Source organism: Gallus gallus, chromosome 2 (assembly GCF_016699485.2).
Source record: "Gallus gallus isolate bGalGal1 chromosome 2, bGalGal1.mat.broiler.GRCg7b, whole genome shotgun sequence".
NCBI lineage: Eukaryota > Metazoa > Chordata > Aves > Galliformes > Phasianidae > Gallus > Gallus gallus.
The window spans coordinates 146468657-146493833 of record NC_052533.1 but is presented as its reverse complement, the minus strand read 5'-3'; the positions used below and the strand labels follow the sequence as shown (position 1 = coordinate 146493833).

Genomic DNA, 25177 nt, shown 5'->3' with positions numbered 1-25177 from the left:
AGCTTTTTCCTTGTATCCAAGCTAAATCTCCCCTATTCTAGTCTGAAAGTGTTTCCACTTGTCCTATCACAACAGACCCAGCTAAAGAGTCTGTCCACTTCTTTCTTTGCTGATGAGAATTTTGGGGAGTGTCTTTCAGGGCACCTATGTCTAAATGCTCACCAGTGTTTTGCTTAGCTGTCCATTGAGTGTACGTGGAGCTACATTCAGGCAACTCCAGATAAAAGGCAATCAGTCTGTGGCTCCACTGGGAGTTGGTACTATTCCATCTTCACATAATAAATGGGCTAGGTATGGACTGTATGTCTCTAGGATTACCTGTGCACTGAATACAACAGAAGCAACCGACACTAAACAGTCATTTAGGGGTATAGGAACTCCAGTCTTGCCTTTTAGCTCCCTTTGGTTACCTATAGAGAATGATGAAAGAACAAGTGTTGAGGGATGCACAAATAGAAAACAGGAAGTTGTTACAAATTCCCGAATTACCTATTCTCACCAGGATTTCTACCAGCAGCCAACACTGTTTATTAAAGAGAGAAAGCAATAATACTGGAATTGACCAGTGGCAATCCTGAGTTGTCCTTTCAGATAGCATGCATCCATGGAAAGTCTTGACTTGTGCAAAAGGAAAGAATCTGCTGCTGAAGACTTGGTTCTTTGATTCTTTTGCTCAGCTTTGACGCTAGCCATAAGACACCTTTCACAAGTGTGGGAGTTGGAAGTCTTGAAGCAAGAACACATTATCATCTGATGAAAGATGAGGTAATTAATCTTCTACATTTGGATATTTCTTTTCCTGTCCACAGATGCTTCATAAGGAGCTGTTTTGATTTAGCTCATAGAGGATATGGAAAGCTCCATTTAGGTGAGTAGTGAAAAAATGACGCCTTCCCATCCAAGTAAGCTATCAAAATGTAACTTTATTTTTGCATCTATTTGGCTTTCCTAATGCACCAGAGAAATATTAAGTGTCATAAATGCACACAGAGGAGAATAGCTATGTACAAATGTACACCCCAAAGAAAAGTAACTCAGAACTTAAACCTCTCTGGTTGATACTCCAGGAAATTACAGGAGTATTTATTAAAGATGGATAGAAGGAAAATCCTTCATACATGTAACGAGCCAGTGGGACTCACTGGTACAGATCACAGAAGGAAAAGATATGAAGTCATTCTTCACACTGTGATTGGCCATTAATGACAAGTAGTAATTAGTAACAAAAGTAACCTTTAGGCAGTGTTTTTAATCTTCCACACTCGGCTCTAGCAGTAAGGTGTTTGGCATAGCACTAAGGCTACTTAGGATTAAAGCTTGCCATCTCCTAAGCTTTGAGCTTTAGATCATGGAAACACCATCACAATGAAAAAAAATCTCCTTTTCCAGGTACAGGAAAAAGTTGTGTGACTGCTCAGGACTTGCATGGCAAGTGTTGTTGCCATTCCAGCTGCCTTGCTATGCCTTTTTTTTCACATTCTATTTTCAGAAATTGATTTTGATGCAACACTCAACAACATGTTCCATAAATCTTCCAAATTCCTTATCATCCCTGCCATCCACTCTGACCACCATCTGGTCTTTATCACTTTCTTTCTACAGGTGGATAATCTTCACATTTCATAAATTCAATGAACCTAGGCTGGGGCTAGGAGGAGAGGCAAGAAATAAATTTGCACCTGTAAGAGTAATATAGCGGCCCTTATTTTCTTATATTGCTGATTACTCATGGATATTTTAATGATCAGTGGAACATTTGAAAACACACTTATCATCAAAGGAGCCATAGGTCAGCTACTTCATTCTACTAGTCAACCTTTTGCCTCCCTCTAGTGACAAGGACTTGGGTAGAGGCTGAGGGATCTCATCCCCTCATCAGCTCAGGAAGTCATAGTGAAGGCCAAAGACCCTCAAAGTTAGTTAAAAATTTAGTTCTTCATTGAGAGCTTCTCCAGGACAATTGTGCCTGGGACACTGTGTAAAAATATCTTGTCTGTTACCAGCTGCTCAGTACTCATCATCTTTCTGTTGTGATCAGCTACTCACAAAAGGAAGATTAAATACATGTGTTTGCAGCACTTAGTTAGGGAAAGATATACATGCACATTTACCTGTGGCTGAAATATGACTTCTAAAATCCCAATATCTCTATCTGGAAGTATTGGTATAAAACCAACTTATTTCTTAAAAAATTTTGGAAAACTGCCTGTACATGTTAACGTTATATATGGACTCATTTAAACCACTCTATGGTGGAAAAGACAGTGATTCATGATCTATATTTTATCAAATGCAATTTGATATAGAATGCAACTGAAGGGATCCTGAATATCTAGTAGTCGAAGAGTTTGGCAACAATCACTCACTAAAAATTGGCTTTGAGATAAGCTGTTATGAATATAAAAAAGAGCCCACAGAAACTCAAAATATTTTCCCAGTGGAAGGGAGGAATAAATGAGGAAAAAGAAAGAGAGAAAGAAGACTAAATTAACTTCATTTTTTTACTATTAATTTTAACAACTCTTCTCTGATGTTTTCCCCAAAAACATGGTTGGAAAACAACCACCTTGAAAAGATGTGAACCTTGTTTCTGGAACAACTTGTATTTTAAAAATAAATCTGCCTTTCACTTTCATTTCAAAATGCCTCTTGCTTCCCAGTTTCAGTAGAAGAGCTCAGGGGTTAAGAGAGCTGTCCTAGGCTGAGAAACAATTTGCAGCCTTGGATTTGAAATGGTTGCTTAGCAGTAAATGTCTCCTTACGTACCACTCCCTGCTGGAGCTGTTTGCTATTTCATATATATAGTTAGCTATAAAGATCATATGTAGGAATATATAAGAAGATATATTAATAGGAGCTCCCTCTCAAAATCATAGTGTTGAGCATAATTGTAAAAAGCCAAACCCTTTTAAAAGCAGTGGAGCATCACACAGAGGCAGCAGCTCAACCAAATCAATGTTGTGCACATAGAGACAGATGCAAACATCAATTTGTACGAGGCATGATTCTAAAGGAGTTTCTTAGGATAATTTCTTCAGCTCAAGGGGAACATTGGGATGGTACTAAGTGTAGGTCATTCTTCATTAAATATTTTGTATTTTGCTAAATATATATATATTTATTCCGGAAGGGATAGTTTTGTTCGTGTAGTTCATCCTCAGGCAGAATGAGACCACTGAGTTTCATCCAGATTTCCCTGAACTTAGCCCAGAAATCCAGGGTTAGCACAAACCCTGCCATTATCCTTTAATTCTGTGTTTTCTGATGGCTCCGTGAGCCATTCAGTTGCAGCAACTTGCTGCAACGTCAATATCTCAGATGCTGTTGTGCCCATAAAAGAAAGCAGAGGTAACAAACCTTGCAGAAGGAAGATCTGTATTTATCTGCAAGACAGAGACAGCTTCCTTTGTCCCAGCCCACCCTGTGAGTTTGCACAGGCACCAGCTATCACTTAGGCTCTTCTGCTTAGGCAATCAGAAAGGCTATTAATGATTTTCTCTTTCTGGTCAATAGATCACAGGGAGAAGCTGGCTGGCTTTTACCCAGACCAGTGGAACAGGCTTTCCATAAACTACTGCTCTCTTTTGGCCTATTTAGGTCAGGAGTTAACAACCCTTATCACAAGCAAGGGTTCATGTCCTGGCGTTTAAAGTCAGCGCACGCCAAGCACGCTGCCAGGATGAGCAGCCCCTCTCATCCCGTTAAAGCAGGGCTGAATTGCAACCTGTGCCTGAGCACTGTGGAGTGAACAACGCTGCAATATGCTGCCAAATACTCGCAGTGCATCTTGAGTGAGTTGTGCACAGAGGGCTTTTCTGCTCTAAGACACAAGATAAAGGAATGGTGCTAATTCCCTCTTTTCAGCAGAAAACAGACTACGCTGTCCCAGTCTATCAGACAAAAATGAGTAGGTCATAAGGAGCTGCATCAGTCTGCAATAGCTTTGGCCCTACCAACGCTCTCCCTGTAAGCCAAAGGGGTTAAAAGATCTATCTTTTGTCATCAGTGGAGTGAGTTGGGTAGGTCTCAAGACCCCTTAAAGCCTTCTGCTTGGATCATGTGTCAGCCTTCTCAACATGACTGTCATGCCCCAGAACTGGATGGAGAGCAGAGGTGAACAGAGGAATGGTGCGTTCTCCTTTTTCCCTCCCTAGTCCACCATGCACACCCACACCCAGAACCAAGAGAATGATGTTCATTCCCAGTATCTCAAGAGTGCTAGCCAAACCGTGCCTCACAGTTGGGTTTGCCTTGCTGTTCTCTTTCACCGGCAGAACAGCTGAGGACAAAAACTGAGCTAATTTCATTGACCACTTTTTACAGCTGAGACACCTCAGCCAGCTGGCGAATGGCCCCAGGACAAGAGGGAGCCTCCGTTCCCAGGCATAGGGCAGTATCTTCTCTTTTCCCTCTCTCTCTCTGCAGCTCTCCCATCACCCCCTGTGAGGAGGAGACCAGATGCCACCAGCACAAGGGAAGCAGAGGACAAGGACAGGCGCTAGCAGCTGCTCTTCTGAAGATGCCAACGTTCACCCTGTTGCTGACCAAAGACCATGCCAAGGGGGGTTACAGCATCCTCCTCCCCTTTCTTCTCTCCCCACTCCCTCCTGCCCCAGCAAAGCAAACAAGGCAAAGGGCTCTGTTGTTTTAGACCCCTGAAGGAAAAGAAGAAGGAAAGAGATGCCCATCCTCCCCAGCAAGCATGTGACAAGCCACAGAAGAGCAGCACTGCTGCCAAGCCTGGTGACTAAGGCCAAAGAGAGAGGAGATAGAGAAACACAAGGGCCTGCTTGTTTGGGTTTTGTTTGGGGAGTTATTTGAAATTCAGCAGTGACTGGCATTGGAGAACAGAGTCCACTCTGAGCCTCTCTCTTCCCATTCATCCCAGCGCAGCGAAGCAGGGAAAGGGGGGGATGCAGGCTGAGGAGCAGGAAAAACAACCAGTCTCCTTATAAGAATATCCGCCTGGTAGGCTGCCTCTGCCCATGGGGAGGCATTCAGACCAGGACTTCATCACCATCGGAGGGAAGTTGCTGCAGGATGAAGGATGTCCACAGCAGCCTGGCCAACACCTCCCTCCTTAGCAATGCCTTGGCAAGACTTATAGCCTCCTTCCCAGATGCTTTTTTCCCTCTGCTCCATTTTCCTCAGGTGTAACGTAAGGGTAATACTTGCATATTTAGGTAATCAGGACATTCCTATACTGAAAACTGTAAATGAGTAAAGTCATCCCTAAGGAGCAGAAAAGTAGGGAATAAAAACACACACTGGTACAAGTAAACATAGCCAGGAAAAAAAAAGGCCCTGTGTCAACCTAGAAGGCATTGGTGGAGGCATTTCCAGACAAATTGAATCATTCTTGTCTTGCTAATTTCCCAGTTTTTGTAGTCTGCAGGCAGATTCTCCCTGGCTTTGTTCTTCTTCAGAGTAGTGGAGCTTGGCCTTCTGTGTCTTCAAGCATTTGTTTCAGGGTATTAGCATTTGGGAATGCCTGGGAAACTGGGGCAGGAATGACTCCACCATAGCATCAATCTGTTGGCTTCAGGGAGGAACTTCTAACATGGAGTGTGGGCAAAGTAAAGGGGTTGTATAGCAGGAAACTGATCTTTGGCTTTGCTCTAGAGGAGCTCATCACTGCCTAAACTGATAAAAATCTTTAAACTAATACCTAAAATATTTCATCCAAAATTTGGCTAACCAGATCTAGTATCTAATGTAGTGGTTGTCAACCCTGCCTGTGTCAGGGAGTTTGGAACTGGATAATCTTCGAGGTCTCTTCCAACCCAAGCCATTCCACTTTTTAATCATATCTAAAATACTGCATATATTACTTGGGCTCATTTTCAAGAAAGTTGAATACACAGTGAGGCTGTGTTGTAGAGAAAGACAATTAAGATGACCAGGAGAATACGAGACACCAGAAGTGACTGATATATTTGGCCTTCCAAAAGAAAGGTGAACAGAAGATTAAAATGCTATGCTTAAATGCAGAGAAAGAAGCACTAGGGAAAGGAAGGAAAAAGGACTCTTTAAACTAAAGGGCAGTGCTGCCATGAGAATAAATGGGCTTGAATTGTCATATATATATATGTATATATATATGTATCTATGTGTTGGGTTTTCTACTTACCAGAAAAGTTATAGTTCTGGACAGTCAGTTCTGTATGACTAACAAGGCAATCTCCCTGCTATCATTCAGCTGGAGTTCACTGGGAAAGCTTCAGGGTATGTGCTTACAGTCCTGTCCTTTTATATTTAACACAGAGATGGAAAAAGCTTCACACCTCTGTAGCCTCCGTCTATAGAGCCAAACTCAAAAGGGGCTTTTGCATCAGTGTTCTTCTCTATTCCTTGAGATGCCTACTGGGGTTTTCTCTAAGGTATTTGGTGAATCATCAGCAACAGGATGAAAATTTTCTGCTTTAAACTTACATTAAAGCCCCGGTATCTCAAGGACCTCTTGTGACATTCTACAGACATGACTGCTACCTTCTGCAGGAAGGAGAGATTCCTTCCTCTTGTAGACTCATTTTTACTTCAGGTCTTCCATCTCTAATGTCTTATCATTGAAGATATAGGCATTTTAGGGGTCCAGAGGAACCAGAGCTGTAAGAGAGGAACTCTATCCTGATAGGATGCCCAGGGAGGTAGTGGAGTCACCATCCCTGGAGGTTTTCCTGACAAGGGTAGACGTGGCACTGAGTTTTAGTGAGCATGGTGGTGATGGGTTGATGATTGAACGAGATGAACGTAGTGGTCTCTGCCAACCTTAATGATTCTATGATATAGCATGATGTCAACAATCAGATGAATGTGTCCAAGACCAGAAGTACTATTCTGTCCACCATAAATTATCTTGGAGTCCTTTTTTGAGCCACAGACTCCTGGCAAACCTCCAGGAGCTGTTGGGCACCACAATACTGGGTACCAGATGCCTCTTGTTCTTACACTCACTTCCCTCCTACCTTAAATTTCTCTCCATGTCAGGGTGAATGGAGGCCATAGAGATGAAAGAAACTTGCTGAGCCATGTCCTTAACATGACAGGAATATCTGCGCATCAGGAAATGTAACTCCAGAGAAATAGAAAAAGCAGAATATCTCAGGCTGAAAGAGATCCACTCTGTGGTAGACGCTGCATCCCTGGAGACATTCAAGGTCAAGCTGAATGGGGTTCTGAGCAGCCTGATCTAGCTGTAGATGCCCCTGTTCATTACAGGGGAGTTGGACTACATGACCTTTCCAACTCAAACTGTTCAATAATAAATACAGTGATCCTTAATCCACTCCCATTATCCCATTACTATTATCCCATGTTGCATCTTCACCTCAGTCACATCTACTGCAGTCATTACCTTGTCCAGTATTTGTACAATTTGCATATTTGCATCTTATGGATAGGATTCTTCTATTTTTCTCCACCTTGCTGTGACTCAACTTCTATCTCATGTTTAATTCTCACCTGCAAGTCCAAAGTTCCTGTTGGCACATTTCAGTTGTTTATTTTTAGGCAAACTGATGTTTAGACTTCTAAAAACACAACTCATGATCTCCAAATAATGAACCTAAAGGACAAGCCCTTTCCAGCCAGGATGCTGATAAATGTAGCTATGATGCCAGAGAGACCTTCACTCCTTCTGAACTGCTCCTTTCAGTTTCTAAGATGCTGCTATTAGAGAGACAGAGCTCCTTGGAGACTGAAAGAAAAGATGCAGAGGCGAATGCTTCTCTCCTCACAGAGACAGTATTCTGTCCTTATTACTGCTTGGTAATCTCCTAGTTTTTTTGGACATACTTCTGCCCTCAGATTCTGCCACAACCAATGCAGTTTTCACACTGTGTGGTGTTCTTTGATGAAATCAGAATTCCTGGAGTCATGCAATTATAAGAGACAGATTACATTAGAAAAAAAATAAATACAAATGGAAGTAGCAACAAAGAAATATCCCTACTATCATTGCTGACCACAGTTCAAATTCCAGATTATTAATAGTAAAAATGATTTTTGAAGAAAAAGACTTCTAAGAAACTCAAAATTTAAAGGGATCCAATTTCACACTATTCAATATTTTATTATTATTTTTTTTTATTTTAGTAATGCCAGGTGAGCAAAATCTACTGCACAGGCCTTCATCTCTTCATTCATGTCCATGCAACATTCAACAAGACTGTGCAGTTCACAGCTAAACTCAACCTGGATACAGCCTCTAGCCCTGGAAGGAATGCCACTGCTGATGGTGTGACCTTGCTCAGGGAATGTGAAGTCTTTTAAATCCCCTCCCCTGCCTGGCACTGTGCTTCCTCCTTGGCACCTTCTTTGATCTGAGTGTCCCTTATCACTTTATTCACATTGCTATTTTAGATTGGATGCCCTATAATACTACCTTGCTTGCATTGTAATCATGCAAAAAATAATAACAACAACAAAGCAAATAATAATAAATAAATAAATAAAAACCCCAACACCCTAATTAATACAAATAGAGGCTAAATATATGGACATTCTACTGAAAAAAAAAAATGGCTTCTTCTCAGGAGATTACTGGAGTAGACATATTCACATGCATTTTATTTATAGCTCTAGTTTTACCGCAGTCACTCAGTCAAGCATGGTCAGGACTGTATATAGGCAAATGCAGTTCACTTCTCCCCCTTCTCAGCTTTAAAAGGCAGAAAACAGCTTGTCTAGAGTGTTTGCTGTGAATTTTATGAGCACGACTTAATCATAGAGATAGAAAACAGTTGCTCGAGCAACACAGCTGCAAGAAAGGGAGGTAGATCCACCCATCTCTGCCCCCCTGGTGCTATAGATAAGGCAAAGAAAACAGTAGAGAAATCCCTAATTGAGACCCACTGGGAACTCAAGTCTCAAACCGGTATATTACAGCTTGGGGATATTTGTCTTTGTTGGTAGCAGAGAAAACAGTCTTGCCCATGACTGTATGCAGTCTCCAGTGCTGTTGTGTAGCTCAGACCAGATCTAAACCCAAAGGGTTAAAGCAATGAGGAGGGAGTGAAGTTCCTGTTGGAAAACTCTTTCCAAGAAACCTTGCCTTCACTGGAGCTTTTCCCTCATCACTTTAAGGAGAATCTTGGTTCTCCATTCATTCTAGGGTCTTGTGCCAAGTCTTTCTCCCTTGAAAGACTTGTTCCATTCATCACCACTTGGGAGCTTGTAAATCAAGATAGAGTAATGCCTCTAAAAGGTTTGCTCAACTCCCACCACAAGACATAACAATGCATACAGCTATCAGGGGGTGAACCAACCAACTTCACTCATAAGATTACAATAATTCCTTCTGGTGCTATGTGCTGGCTTTATGTCGCCTTGTCTTCCCCACTTTGAAGCATGTTATTCTGCAAAGAGATCACTTAAATCAAATCAAATAGGGCCAAGGCTATAGCATCAGCTACTGAGATGCTGGGAGTGATGATCGAGCAATAAATTGGATCTACTTCATCTTGCTGTCATCCTATTCCCTCCCTTCACTGCCACAGTCTCTTTCTTCCAACCCTCATTCTCAGTGCTGTTGAGTCAAGATGCTTCTTGGAATTTTTTTTTTAATGCTTTCCTGGAAGAAATAAAAAAAAAGGAAAAAAAATAAAAGTTGTTGTCTCCGTGACCTCCTCAAATTTTATCCTGCCTTGAATTTGCCACTGAATTTAGAGTATGTATTCAAGTCACATTACCATGAAAGGACCCACACAAAGGCAGTAACCACAGCTAACCTGTTGACCAGCTGTGCCTTATAATTGCTTTGATCTGCACATTTCCTTGCAGACTACAACCCTCTCCTCCTATGCTGTACTGCGGTAGGTTGGTAGAAATCATATTAATTCCAACCCATCCAGGAGCAGCTCTGAACCAATTTCATCTACTACAAACCTGTGCTCTGCAGTCACAGATGTCATCTTTGTCATTTAGATCTACCTTTGTCTGTTGGCTTGAAGCAAACAGGAGGGGAATCAAAATCTGCCTGACACAGCAAATCGAGGGAAGAGAAAGGGGGAATCAATTTTTATAATATGTGTTTGGCACTACGTAATAGATATAACTCTAAATGCAAGCCATAAAGTTGGAGAGGCTTGTAAATTAAATCCATTCTGTCCCTTTTAACTAAAAAGTGACCTTACCATAGAATTAAATGTGATTTTTATCCAGTGATCTATGGAGCTGTAAAAATGGCTGATGGTTGCAGTGTGTGTGCTATAGGACAGAGAGGAGCCCCCGTACTGGTATCTCCACACATCTCAGCACATGAACTGCTGCTTGCCTCACAGTTAACCCAGAGCCACAGTATGGCATAGGATTTTCACCTTCTCTCTACCAAAAAGAGGGTGACCATGTACGTGCTGAGAGTCCATGTTCCTACAAGGTTTGGCCAGGCACTGAGTGGGACAGTGCTGCTGGAGAAGGGCTTAAATCATATTATGTCCTGAAAATCAGGCTGTCTGCACAAATGCAAGGCGTATCTTTGTTTTATCCTTGCTCAGTTTACAGGGCCTTAGCTACGCTGCAAGAGGAGAGGATTAGAAAGTAGCCTGAGGTTCAGCAAAATGACAGAATGAAGGAAAAATTGGGGGTGGAATGTCCTTGATTGTTCATGTGGTGATTCCGTCCCCCTGTTTCAATAATCCTACAGGAGAATTTGAAATACAAAGGATTTGACATTGGAATTCAGCCCAGAGGACACAATTTAGGATGCTCCTGAATGGTTTTAAACAGCCAGAAATTATCAGGCTTTGTCTCACAAGAAAATATAGTTTTGAAGACTCTGCTGGGTTACAGGTTGGCATTCATGCATATAGGCTATCAGAGCCTGCAGGAGATGCAGTGCTCCCAGGAATATAATCAACACACGATTGAAGGCTGTTCGACTTCCAATCAGTACAGCAGCGAAGAAAATCACTTCCCCAATGCCATGGGTGAAACAGATGCTCGGAAAGTCAGTCATGTGTTTCCTCATCAGCACTGAGAAGTGGTGCATGGGAGGAGCCAAAATCCTTCCCAGCTACTGACTGTCACTGAAGCTTAGATAAAAAGTAGTGCCAATTCCCCTGTCCCTCTTAGCTCTCTCAATTTTTCCACGTGTGCACTGGGCAGGTGTTGAACTGTGAGCCACAAGCCTCCATCAAAAGGCCAAAATGGATACAGGGATTCAGCCCAACTAAGTCAACGTTATGTTAGAGACTCACTTCAGATTCCACATTCCACCGTGTTCACCTCAAGTGGCTGTGGGGCAAGCCACTGAATGCAGCTCCATACTGCTAGCTGGGTTACTCTTCAGGACGCTCCAGGTTATCCTCAAAGTCCTGTCCTAAGATGTGGTTTGTGTATACCACCTCCCTCTCAGCCTGCTTATCTATGCCAGCAGCTCCTTTCTCATTTTGTTCTTTCACTTCCACACCATTTAATTGTTAGCAAGGCAAAGCCAGGTGCTATCCAAGGGACTGCATGCCCCAGGGACTATCACTAAAACACTGCAAACCCACTTCAAATCCAGGAATAAGGAGTAAAGAGATCTTTAAAAAGTTGGTTGAACAGATTACAGCAATGCTCAGTCTCTGTCAAAGCCTCTGCTAGCTGCCATGGTACTAACAGCATCATATTTACGTAAGCTTCCCCAGTATTCTCTCACTTTTAATATTTACAGATGCTAGAGATTTTCTTCTTCTGAGAAAAGAATGTTTAATGCTTTACCAAGTCACAGCCATTTTGGGGGTTTCTGCTCACTGAAGTTACAGATTGTATGAAATCAAGGAGAACCATTAGCAGCTGGTGACTGCACAGGTCAAAGCTGATCTTCGCTGCTTCTTAGCTCCGAATTCCTATCATACCAGTGAAAAAATGCCAGGCTTACTGCTGTTATTGTTTCGAGATTATTTATGGTTAATGCTTGGCAAAGCCCAAATGCTGCAGCCATCCAGAACCTGCAATGGATCAAGTCAAGAACATCAGGATGGGGAGACACACCAGTAAGAATCCTTGTCTGCAAAGCAAAAAAAAAATTAAAAATTCAAGCTTTGAAATTGCGGTTGGATTCCCACAGACCGAAGTTTGTCTGCCTGTATACCAGCTTTTTGTCAACAAGAGATCTCCCACCCTCACTCTTTTTGCTACAGCAGTACTGGGAGGCACCAACAGTTAGACACCCTTGCACAGAGGAGAACCTATTTCATAAACCACTAGTCCAAATATTCCTGAGACTGAGAATCCCTAAGAAAGGGCACAAATAAACTCATTGTCAAGAGACGGGAACAGCTCCCCAGGAGGTTCACGGATGGTTGGAGCTGGGCTGGAGCAAGATCAAGAAGACAAACAGATGTTGGTCTCATCCTTGCCAATATTTCGCTTTCCACCTAGTTCAATCCAGGCAGTATCCACCTGACTTGTGCTCAAGATCTCTACATTGGCCATACTCAAGCTAGATGCTGTAGCACCCACAGCTACCAAGTGATAGGACTTTAAAAGAGCTCATCAAGAAAAGTTTAGAAAAGCAGACAGTATTGTCCAGTAGTCTGGGAAAGGATAAAGCACACTGACTTCAACTGATTTGCCCTGTTGATTACCCAGGAAAATGCCAGGCTACGCCACAAGGACAGAGAAAATAGGGTATTTTCTATGTTGCCAACATTTGATGAGGGGCTGGTGGCTGGACAGAATAATTACACCTCTGGAATCACCTTCCAGACCAAAAGCCAATTTGCACAGCTGAGCCCCCTTCCAATTACTCCTTCTCTGACTGTCTAAGGAGTTGTGGCAGACACACTGATGCTTCAGAAAAGGACATCTGAGTGGCAGGATGCTGTACTGGACCCTTAGTAGAAAGTGTGGTTGAGCAACGTCATTAATCCTCCACCCCATTTCTGGCATTTGCACAAGGGTGATTGATTTCCTTCCACCTCTTCTCCCCCACAACTACAAATAACTTCCATGGGGAGATTACACTGTCTGTTCTGTAATCAACAGCAACTTCAAAAGGGCTTAGTGCTAAAGGAAAACCTCAGAGGGCCAGCATTAAGTGGGAAACAAACATAGCATTTGGGCTGTAATTTGAGGTGGGAGGCTGGGGTTTTAATAACCACATCACTACAGCATGCTGTGCACCTCACAGTTCATAAACTGCATTTATGAGTACAGGAAGTTACAAGAAGATTTTTTCAGTCCATGTGAAATGCAGCCATGTCTGGTGTGGAGCATCTGACGTGTTTGGTTGTGTTTGGAAGCTGTATTTAGCTCTCCTATCACTTCCCAGCACTGTCACTTGCACATAAGCAGAGTCTGGTAAACAAACTCCAGGCCTGGGAAAAGTCGTGTCCTATTTAGATCCAACCATCACTTCTAGAGATGATTTGAACAAGGGAAGGGAGGTGTGAAAAATCACCACTTTGTCCCACATTCTCCTCACCACATAAAATGGAAAGCATTTTGAGCTCTCATATAAAGATATTCACATTTATTCAAGATAGGAAGGAGATGTTTAATATCCTGAATTTCCTCTTCTTCCTTTATTGTTTGCTTTGTTTATGTGGGAACAGGAATGGAAGTTCTATGGTTGGGGTCTCAGAACTCAGAGCAATAGAAGAACATAGTAGGACCCCTTCCCAGGCAGAGAGCAGTCAGATAAAGAAAACAGAATGACCATGCAGGGCTTTGTCCCAGCAAAGAGCTAGGATAGTTGTTTTCTTGGGGGATAGAAACACTGTGTCTCACAGTGATGCGAGTCTTTGCTCCCACTCAGAGCATCTCCACAGTCTTAAATTTCAGATCCCAGACCTCAGTTCCCTTCAGGCTTCCCATTCTCTGAGATACCAAGCCCAAAAGGTGCTACCATAGAGTCCCACCAGTGCAGTGTGTAGAGTAGAGTAGCACCCAAAAGGTGCTACCATAGAGTACCAGCCCTGCAGTGTGTTCTGCAATACAACCTCCAGTGCTTTTCCTTTAAATACCTTGCAGACCTTCTGGTTGCCATATACAAGCCAAAGCAAGTAGGCAGCCCCTGAAAGCATCTGAATTCAAAGGGAGTATCAAAACCTTACAGCATTTATGTTCCATCTTCACAGAATCACATACACTTGAGAGTGAAGGGACCTCTGGAAACTGCCTAGTCCAATTCCTTCCTCTCCACCCTTCATATTCCTTGGTCCCAGGAGGAGGCAAGGCTTTGGATTGCGGTTGCCCTTTGGTAGAATTGCTTATGTTGGAAAAGACTATCTGGAGATTTGCTGCTAAAATCTTCCCTTCCAGTGGCATTTCTATACCTGCAGGAGATGCCCATGGACAGGCAGTTGTGTAAACACAGAAGGGTGTGTTGGGTACCTCTGCAACCGTGATAACTCTTGCTGCACATGATGCCTTCCTAATATTTCCATGCATCCTACTGGAATGGATTCCACAGCTAACTGGCATTTTGCTGGGATCTCTCCCTGCTTCCCTCTTGCCCTCCCAGCCTTGCTGTGCTTCTGACTGTCACCATCTCTCCTGCTGGTAGCAGAATCATCTCCATCTGGAGAATCTGGAAGTCCCCACAGCATTGCTCTCCCTATTAACATTTCTAAAACCCCTAGGCTGGCAGGAAAAAGCAAGTCACACAGGACTTGTTGTTTTTTACATTGCTCATATTGTTTTTTTTAAGCGTTCAGAATATGAAGCAAACATACATTGGCTCTTGATGCCTTCATGGCTGATATGAAAGTGCCATGCTGAATAATTGAAAGGTCAGCATTATATCGCATCCATTGAGTGCTGAAGCGTGGACAGCTCCAAGACCCACAATCCTTCTCTCCCACAACAATATGTACGTCGTTCCAGTGGTGCGCTCTATGGAGATAAGGTCACAAGGTCTTAACACTCTTGCAGGCTAGTCGCACTCACTAGGGCACACCTAACACAGTGATTTCTCCAAAATCTAAGCCCATCCCTAGATCCATCAAAGCTTCCCAGGAAAGCTGCTCTGCTCCACATACAGGGTGAGCAGCGCATCAGAACGCTGACTAACCACTGCCAAACTCCTTTCCAAGCATAGATTGCAGGACAGCTCAACATGAATATTGAGTTCTATCTCTCCATTGACCGCTGACCATTTAACATCACCAAACACCTATCAAACAGCAGACGTACAGGCTGCTAGGTTACTGAGATCTTTCTATCCTCCCGTTCCTGATTTCTGCCATCAAAATTGTAGGCTTTGCTGCAATTACCTCCACAGAGACAAGCACATGCAAGAATGGAAGGCTCTTACTATCACGTGCACGTGGTGAGCTTGCACCAACCAAAAAGCAAGGGGCTCACCCTTGCCCTTCTCTTCGTGTGTGTAATGTTGAGGAGATTTTTTTCCCATAATTAACCCTTGCTTTCAGCTCAGTAGGTCTGATCAGATTGTAGAACAACATCTGAGAAGTGGAGATTAACAGGCCAAGCTCCTTAGTACTTAAAGCATCAGTGCAGCTACTCAAAATCAGATTTCCCTTTCTTCACTGGCATTTGATTAAAGTCTTTTCAAGCAGTCCATTCCAAACTCTAAATGCTTAAATTAGGTGATAGAGTAAATATTTTTGTTTGGTGTGGGAAATGACAACAGCATGCATCTCAACAGTGGTCAGCAGGAAAATCACATTCAGAAAACATACATTTGTGTGAATTTTTATGGGTGTGTGCACATGCACTAATGCAAAGTTTTGGTAGAGCAGACCAGAGTGTGGGCATGCAGAGACATAAGTAGCATGGTTTTAGAAGGGGGAAGGCATTTGTAAACCAGGAGCTGAGTCCAGAAATAGATTGTGAGAGGATCAATTTTTGCTGCATACTGATTTATTCAAACCTTCCACAGTGGCAAAGCCCTTTATAACAAAATATCTGATTACAGGACTATGACCATAAATCCCACACACCCTCCAGCAATGGCCAATGAATAACTGACTTGTTAAGGGAACAGACCTGCACAACGAATAAATCTACCAACAGGGCTTTCAATACAAAAGACCCCATTGGGACAAATTTCTTTCTGAAGGTGCATCGACTTTCATTTGCAGGAACCAGCAGATATTTGTTTCAAGAAGAAGACAGTCATTGTTAGATTGCTACTAAACAATATGTAGTATAAACCAGGCTCCTGCCCTGGGCTTAATCTGCTTGTATGTCACTAGACTGGGCCATACAGCAAAGCATTTTGCAGGACAGTGTGTTATAAAAAGTCTCCTGAAAAGCATGTGCTTGATCCAGGAGGAACACAACGGAGGGAACAGGAGGCTCACACCTTTCCAGACCCTCAGTCATAGAGAGGCATTAAGAAAATAAGGATTAAGAAAAGGTAGGGAAACATTAACTGGGACGAAAGTTTAAGGAAAGACACTCATGCACAGTCAAAACACAGGAAGTAGAATTTGTGTTTGGTTCTTGACTGATTACTTTCATCTCATAATCCCAAGGGAAGGATTTCTTATTTGATGATCAAGTCCATCTGGCACAGGGCCCCACTGGGGCCTGGGGAACAAAACCAGGCAAGGAAGAAGACAAGCAGACTCATTTAATAGCTGAAAATGCCAACATGCAGTGTGGCCAACACCTAAATTAACCGTGACCTGAACCTCTACCCTGAGACTTACGGTTTGGCAGTGGCTAAGATCTTCCCCTTGGTGGGGATTGCACCACAGCATCTTTTAAAATCAAACCATGGTGTTCTGCTTTGGGTAGCTCAAGCTTTCTGTGGTTTGTGGAGCAGTAAATTTAAATGATCAGCTAAGAGGTGCACAAGAAGACAACAGCACAGATGGGACAGAGATAAAGTGTTCAGCTCAAGATCCATTCTAGCATGGGAATCGTGATGGCCCCTGTCCCAAAAGCATTTAGAGAGCAAACTCTTGATGAATATGGAATAGGTTCATCTGCCAGGAATGGGATAGTCCTAATATAGAGTCATTCTGTAAACAGCAAGGACTTTCTTACAGGTCAGATGAGCTCAGAAACCGAGGAAAAATCTCCATCTAGGAAGGCCAGCCTGACGACAGGCAGGAGACAAGGTGAGCATGTAGGCGGGAGTGCTGAAATGGTAGGAAGAGATATCACATCCTCAGGCCAGAACTAGATCTTCAGAAAAAGAACCTGGCTATAATATATGCTGGTGCATGCATATGACATGCACAAAATGGTGTCCCGAATGCATGCAGATTTCCTCTGTCCTTGTCTCAGGCCACATTAGTTTAGCAAGCAGCAGCTCTATGTGGAGTGAAACACCTCCCTAAAACCCACGAAGCACACTGGAAGGAGAATTTCACATTATATGTACATCAGCTTAATATAGAGTGCATCGCATAAGATTACAGCCATTTGTTTCCACTTTTGCCTCCACAAATATTCCAAACTGGTAAAAAGTCATTTCCTTAGAAGGTTTCTGTTCATTCTGCCTCCAAATACCATTTTCTTTCTGCAGATCCCCTTGTCCCAGGAATAAGGCACAGCACTGTATGTGACAAACCTTGCAGTTTCAGCCACTCATTCCTTATCAGCTGGCAACTCCTTGATCAATGCTTTATAAAGAAATATTCAGAGAAAAAAAAGAAATGCAGAGGAAGGTAGGACATCAAATCCTGGTTTGATTTTGATAACGCTGGTGGGGGGACAATCCGCTCCAACAAATTAAAATCAGCAAATCTCTCATTTTCTCTGACAGAGGTAACCAATTTAAATTTTCATAAAGGGGGCAGTGATGTGTGTCTTTGCGAGACAGAGTCACCAATCTAGCAGCCCTCTGATTTAAAATATTATCTTTCTTTTCCTTTTTTTATTTTATTTTTTTTCTCTTTCCCTGAGAGCCTCCTAGAGCAACATGACAGATTATCTCAGCATAATCAGACTAATACAAAACCCTCTGTCTGAAAGGCACCAATAGGAATTTCTAAGCCCTAGATGTGGTGAAGAACAGGCTTCCTGAAGGGACCTCATTAGCTGCTCATTTTCCTCTTTATTTAACAAATGTTGTGTTTTGTAGCCTCAGCCCTACTGCAAACCGTATTTAAAGAGCCAATCATCACACAGAGCTCACCTAAGAGAAAGGGTGGTATGCCCTGCACTTGAGCTGGCTTGCCAGCTTGCTCTCCAAGTGAGAATTTTGGACTCCAGTTGATGGTTCTTTACCTAGGAAATAAATTCCACCAATATTGTCTTGGGGATGGGCAATGGGAGGGATAAGGTTTGCAAGGTAGATGGAACTTTCTGTATTGGGAGATTGGAGGATGCTGAAGATTAGGATGACTCGAGTTGGACTTAATGATCCTCATAGGTCCCTTCCAACTCTGGAAATTGTATGATCTTATGACTGCATGATTCTACGATCTGCACTGACTCCAACCTGGAAAAACAAGGATTGCCACAGCTCCTTGCCGTGGCAATTTAGGACTTGAAGATCTGGTCCCCTGTGGATCTGGGACAAGAAGGGCCATGTGGAAATGGACTCCGTGCAGATGGAACACTAAAATACTGTTTTCCTTGGCGGAAACATGGTTGAATGCTAAGAAGTTTGCAACCCTACCCTGGCTGAGAAATTCCCTTCCCCACCTTGGCCCCATCCCCTTTCTTCCCTTGCTTCAGTGCTCAAAACCCCTCATCCACCTGAATGTATGGGTGGGCAAGCAACCTCCATTAGCAAGTCACAATTGTAGTGCACGTTCATGCAAGCACTCCTCAACTGCATCCCAGCACCTCCTGCATACCCCAGGTAAGTGCAAAACCCCAAAGACATGGGGTAAGAGATGCAAGAACACATGAGATGCACCAGGAGCCTTTGCACATAACCTGCAGCCACACTGAGCTGTTCCAGTATTTGCTGCAAATTTGAAAGATGCTCCCTTATAAATCCCCAGGCCAGGTGGCAGCTCCCTGTGCTTTGAAGGCTCACTCAGGAATGTGAATTTTTTACAAGGAGAGGAGGAGAGGTAATTACAGAGACAGTCTGTCATCCATCTTGAAGAAAAGACTCTGCACTTTTTTTGCACCTATCCGGGAAAGGTGGCAATGGGGCAGCCCTTGACCCAGGATCAAGCCCAGGGAAAGACTTTAATTCATTTGTTTACCAGCACAGGTTTCCTGGAGCTAATTAATGAGCTGAACTGGTATCCTGCAACAGGTATCAATGACGATGACAAGGGATTTCCTGCATGCTACACTTCTGCTTGAGGAGGACATGAATTTGGATGAGATGAATTTGATTGTGAGACTGAATTGCTTGCTCTTCTCTATCCCCAAAAAGAAGGGAATGAAATGCCACAGGAAGCCCCTCCATCACCGTCCTCCCCGCTCAGACCAATGACTGAGACTGATCATTGCTGTAAAACACTCTGGGCAGAAGAAGAGTGCTTAGATACCCATGTGTAGAGTCTGAGAGACCACCTGCAGCCCCAGAGTGAGCCCTTGGGGCTGGGGAGGCTGCATCCCCCCATCTTGGGCATGGGAATATGCAGAGCTGCAGTTGTGCCCACACACTACGTTTGCACACCCAGAGCTGCTCAAGCAGCACCTACATTCACTGGGATGCTGATATCGGGGAGGAGTGTTGGGGGAACAAATATGTGAGGAGGGAGCGATGTGGATAAACAGAGGGAAGGGGGGGGGGGGGGGGGGGGGGCAGGCGAAAAGCACATGGGAAGGTAAAAACAAAAAGAAGGGGAATAACTCCTGAGGGGCAGCATGTTGAGGGCGACTGCAAGCCCCAACCGCAGGTTGTTTGTTGGATTTTGGTGTTTTGTTGTATTTACTTATTTATTTTCTGAGGTGGGGATGTGGAAGGGAGGGTGGGGGCACTGCTCCGGATGGCTGTGCCGAGCATCCATCTATGCGCACCGGGGGCGGCGGGCGGCCATCGCCGGGCTGCGAGCGCCATCTCCCCGCCGCTCGCCGCAAGCCCCGGCCGCCCCCGACTGCTCCCCCTCGGCGAGAAACGGCTTGGGCTGGGACAGAAGGGGCGGTCAGCGGGATCCTGACGTTCCCTTGTAGTGCCCCTAGACTTCTCTCGAGCGAGTGGGACAGCCCCGATGCTATGGGGAGGGCGAAGAGGGGGCGAAGTTTTGGGGTGGTTGTAGAAAGGGGACGTATACAGGGTAAAGCAATGCAAGCCCTTCCCTGGTACATTCCGCATCCCAGCAGGGCTCTCCATGGGGTGGACTGGTGGTTCCTTCACCCCTTTGGACGTTTCTTAGGATGTGAGTGGAATTCATGAGCTCCTCCTTTGCCTATGATACACACAGACACTTCCCAGCCTGGGTGTGGGGTCCAGCACATCTCCCCTGCCTCAGTTTCCCCCATCTTTGGCAGAAACCCTCTTCACTTTGCAGCCGGTCCTACCTCAGTCACCGACCAGTGTTGGCATGCAGAGCCCGAGGAAGAGTAGAGACGGACCTCAAGCCCTTATCCCTGTGCTTGGGGCTCTGCAATGCTATTCCAAGTGCCATGGGAACAGCCAGGAGCGCTGCTCCTTGCCTGTTCCTTCCTGGCCTTCCTGTTTCTCCCTCCCCAGCAGAAGTTAGCAGAAAGGATGCTGCACCCTTCCATAAGATAGAGAGGGGGTCTGCTGCCTGCACCCCATTCCCCCCAGTCAATCTGCTGTCTTGCAGTTGAGAGCCATGTCCATCATACCCAACACTATATTTGTCCCCAGCCCCAGCCTGTGGCCACTCTGTGACCTCCTTCCTCTTCCTCAGTGAGGTGCTGGATGGAATTTGGGGCCCCCAGGTTAATGAGTCATTAATTAATTAGGAACCCACTTAACATGCACGGGGAGTTGTTTGTTTCCTTTAGCAGCCCGGGCTTTGGATGAGATCCCAGCTCTGCGAAGCCTCCAGCCTCGTCTCCCAGCTGATAATAGATAATACAGATATTTCAGCACCAGCCAAAGCAGAGTCATCATCATTAATACACAGTCCTCCCTGCTACGCGGTGGAGGTCGCCAGTCAACTCCAGGGCTCATCCCTCCTGGCTCTCCTTAGGCTTTGCATGGCCAGGAGACAGCAAACCTAGAGCAAATCAACAGGTAAAGGGGCCATTCAGACTGCACCCCAACCTCCCCTGGGCACCCCGATAGGGTGGCTCCAGCTTTTGAGGCACTGTGATTTTTGCTCCACTGCTGCGCAGGTTTTGACATCTGTCAAAGTAGCTTTGCTCTTCCTCCAACTTCCTCCTCCTCCCTCAGCCATCAGCTGTCAGCTGGCTCGTGGTGGAGCTGGATAGAGCCTGAGCCCTGGGAAGCCTCAGCTAGAAAAGGGACTGGAGTGGTCAGTGATGTAGGAGGGGGAATCCTGTTGCCCTCCATCTCTTTGACCTTGCCTTGATATTTCCCCCCCCCCCCCACTGCACTCCTCTCTGTGCAAATGATTCACAGGGGTTGTTTCCTTTGCCAGGGCAGGAGCAAGGCTACGAGCATGAGTCACAAGCTGGAGCTGGAGGTACCTCGCACAGAGTTGATTTGCAACCCGGTGCCTTCGATTGCCAGGGACTGATGCTGTAGAAGCCAAGAGCAGGGCACAACCATGCTGAAAAGTCCCTTTGAAACCCTTCTACCTGCTCCCACCACCCCAACCCCACTTCTCCTTCCAGCTTTGGCAGAGCCATGGCTGAAATACCTCTCCGCAAAAGTCTGGAGATGCATCAACAGCCACCCTCCATCAGCGAATGTCAGGCCGTGAAAGGAAAGGGGGCGGTGGGGGAAGAGGGAGAGACAAATTTTGCGATTCATTCCCACACAGGGTGATTCAGAACAAGATGCTTTGTAATTACGCATCCCTGATGGAGACTCCTTCTTTTTCCCCCCTCTACCCCATCCCCATAGGAAAGGGTAAAGCTGTGCCTGGGTGCCAGCATACCCCGAGCTCCCGGAGCACCGTATCTATGTAATACTCTGGTTTCTACATAGGCTAAAAGATAATTTTCTCCTACAGTGCAAAGCAAAGCACTGATAAACAGCATTGATTTGGAAGGGGTGGGGGGGGGGGGGGGGAAGGATCATTGCCTCCCCAACCCACCGCCTCCAGCCTTGGGGTGATGCGTGGCAAAGCAAGGAGCGGTCCCCCAGAAACTCTCCATGAGAGACGAGAAAAGCAAAGAGCCGGGATGGGGGCAGATAGGGGCAGGATTCACGCCCGGGGCACGCAGCTGCCTTTCCCTCCGAGACTTTGTTTGCCAACATTGCAGGCATGAAGGAGTCCCGGAGCCCGTGGAAGCACCGCAGATTCGCAGCACTTTGCAGTACAGCCCCGCTTCGCTCTGCAGCTCCGTGCAGCGATGCCCCCCAGCTTTCTCCCCCAGAAACAACCCGCTCCTCATCTCATTTCCCCAGGACAGAATTGCCTTCACCCCCCACCTCCCCGCATCCTGCAGACATCACTGTTTCCAACCGCCGCTCGATGTTTGCCCACAGGACCTGCATGCACGAAAGTTAAAACTTCCCATGGCAGGGAGCAATTATGCTCCATCGCTCCAAATTGCAGTGCGGAGTCGGGAGGAGGGGAGGGGGGAAGGAGGGGGGGTTGAAAACCTCCTCCGGGTGCTGTTTCTAGGGGCAAAAAGCAATAGGAGATGGTGCCCACCGATGCTTCACCCCCCAATGGATGGAGAGACCCCGCAACGCGCATCCCGGAGAAGTCCCCATCCCTCCCCTCCTCGGGAGAAGGAAGGGTTGTCGGGAGCCCCTTACCTTGCGGAGCTCCCCAGGTTTTATATCCTCCTTCTTCCCTTTGTCAAATTCCAAATGGAAAGCAGCGACATATCCAGGGGTAACCAACCCAACATTGGGCAGCGCGTGGAGTCCAAAAGGCAGAGCTCACTCTCCCTCTCCCTCCACTCTTGCCTCTACATATATATATACATACACATATATATATATATGTATATATCAAACGGAGAAGGGGGGGGGGGGGGGAAATATTCTAAAAGAAATGGGAGTAGGGAGGGAGAGGAAGGGAGAACCTTTGGTGTCTCTGCAGAGAGGCAGGTGGAAGAGAAAAGCTGAAAATAATTAAGCCGGGTTTTGAGGAATCCTTAGGAGAGCGGAAAAACGCAGTTAAAAGCCAGCAAAGCATTAGATCCAAGCAATCAAGTCTTCCTCTTCTTCTTCCCTCCCAAAAATATACAGCAGGGTTCAGAGTAGCTTTCCCAGCAGCGAAGAGGGAGAACAGTCTTCTCCAGAAAGATATGTTTGCTTAAAATCCACTCGTCTGCTTTTCTTTCTTTCTCTCTCTTCTCCCCCCCACTTTTTTCCTTTTTCTTTTTCTTTTTTTTAATTCTGCTTCTGAATCTCTCTCTGTGAAACTAGATCCAGTCTTTGTAGCCAGGGGCTGCATTAAGGATTACATCAGGCTTTTATAAGCTTTCCAGATCACACATTAGAGTGAGAGAGAGAGAGAGAGAGAGAGGGGAAGGGAGGGATGGGAGGGAGGGATGAAACGCACACACATCCACACGCACACGCACGGATCGGAGCTCTGTAAAACAGGCGGCTATAGGCACGGACCCGAAGTGCCACGGCATTTGCATCGGGCATGCTCCGCTAGCCTATAGGAGGAGAGGATGGATGGATGGATGGATGGATGGATGGATGGATGGATGGATGGATGGATGGATGGAAGGAAGGATGGAAGGATGGATGGAAGGAAGGAAGGAAGGAAGGATGGATGGAGCACAAGAGCCAGAAAAAGCCGAAGCGCGTTGGCAAACAGGCAGCGCAGCCTCCCCGGGACAACTTAGCCCTAAGCAGGGAGACAGGAGGTGAAAAGGGAGCTGCGGTCGGTGGTGATGGGTTTGGGGGGGGGATAGGGGGGGGCGGGGGAAGGGAGGCAGTGGGGCTCTGCCTCCCTCTGTCCCAAACTTGCGGGAGAGAGGTGCTCACAGAGGGATGCGCAGGGTCAGGAAGGGGGAGCAGGATGGGGCTCTCTTGGTCCCCATCCACCGCTAAGAAGTCTGGGACGTGGGGCAGGACGCTGGGGGGCAGCGATCCTCTCGTTCCCCCCCTCGCCCCCCCCAAAACAGCTTCCAACCCTGCAGGCGGAAAGGGGGGCTGGATCTACCCATGCACACCTCCCCCCGTCTGCCCCCCCCCCCGCGTGGTCACGGATTCCCACCACGGTTATGCCAGTGAACAGCAACAGCCATTAACCCTTTCCTATTTATGTATGCATTTATTTATTTATTTAACCTCTTTCCTAGCATCCCACTGCAATACCCCCAGGGTGTTTTTCAGGCTTCAGCAGATGGAGGAAGGAGGGGGGGGGGGGGGGGGGGGGGGGGGTGAGGGGGAAGGAAAGGTCCATGCTGTATCCCGGCAGCTTTGGGGTGAAGGTGCTGCTTCTTGAGTTTGCAGCCTGGGAAAGGTGCCCCCGGTAATGAGGATCTTAATGAAGGAGGTGGGTGGGAAGGGAGAGGGAGAAAGGAGGAGAGCAAGGGGACTCCAGCATCCTGCCAGACTCCAGGACCTGCCCCTTGCCTTTAACCCTTCCTGCTCCAGGGGGAGGAAAGCTACTCCCTTCCCTTCAGAAGCAACCTCCATCCTTGCAGGAAAGGCACAGACTTGCCCTGTAGAGAGGATATAATCATAGAATCATAGAATGATGCTGGTTACCCTCACCTGTGCTCCTTCTGTTCAAGGGAGGGTTATGGTCCCCTCCCCATGGACACCCCAGGGGCACTTCCATTCTCCTCCTTCTTGCCTCCATTCCCTGCCCTTGGCTTTTCTCCCTTCCCTTCTCCACATCCAGCCCTTACCCTTTTTATCCCCCCAAAACTTCTAGGTAAAAAGGGACAGGGAAAAAAAAAAAAAGAAAAAAGAAAGAAAAACAAAAAGGAAATATTTCATCAGGAGGAGCTGAACAGTAAACCCTGGCAATCCAGCCTTCCCTCGTCCCCAGCCAGCGCTGCAGCACTGCTGGCCAAAGGCATCTGTGACATCTCCAGTCTCAAAGCAGGGACTGGAGCAATGGGGCAGATGGAGCCTGAAATGCGTATTTTCAGCCGACAGGCGGCTATGCTGGATTAGCCGGGTGCATGCTCGGAATGGGAATCCCTCCCTTTCACTCCCCAGCATCTCAAGAATGTATTTGGTTGGCTTCTTTTTTCTTTGAGAGGTGCACCTCCAAGTCACCCGAAGATTTTTTCTTTTTCTCCAGTGTATTTGAGTGGGAAGCACAAGGAGGATGGCAGA

General features: G+C 45.8%; 1 protein-coding gene across 2 annotated transcripts in view; it reads right to left on the bottom strand.

Annotated features, from left to right (window-relative positions):
* LOC121112823 (adhesion G protein-coupled receptor B1) overlaps window positions 1-23373 on the bottom strand; it is a 163371-nt gene extending 139998 nt beyond the window's left edge. For both annotated transcript variants that reach the window (XM_040695018.2, XM_040695022.2), the window contains exon 1: window positions 22679-23373. The gene's annotated coding sequence lies outside the window, so the exon portion shown is untranslated. The remainder of the gene's footprint in view (window positions 1-22678) is intronic.
* Window positions 23374-25177: the final 1804 nt, after the last annotated feature.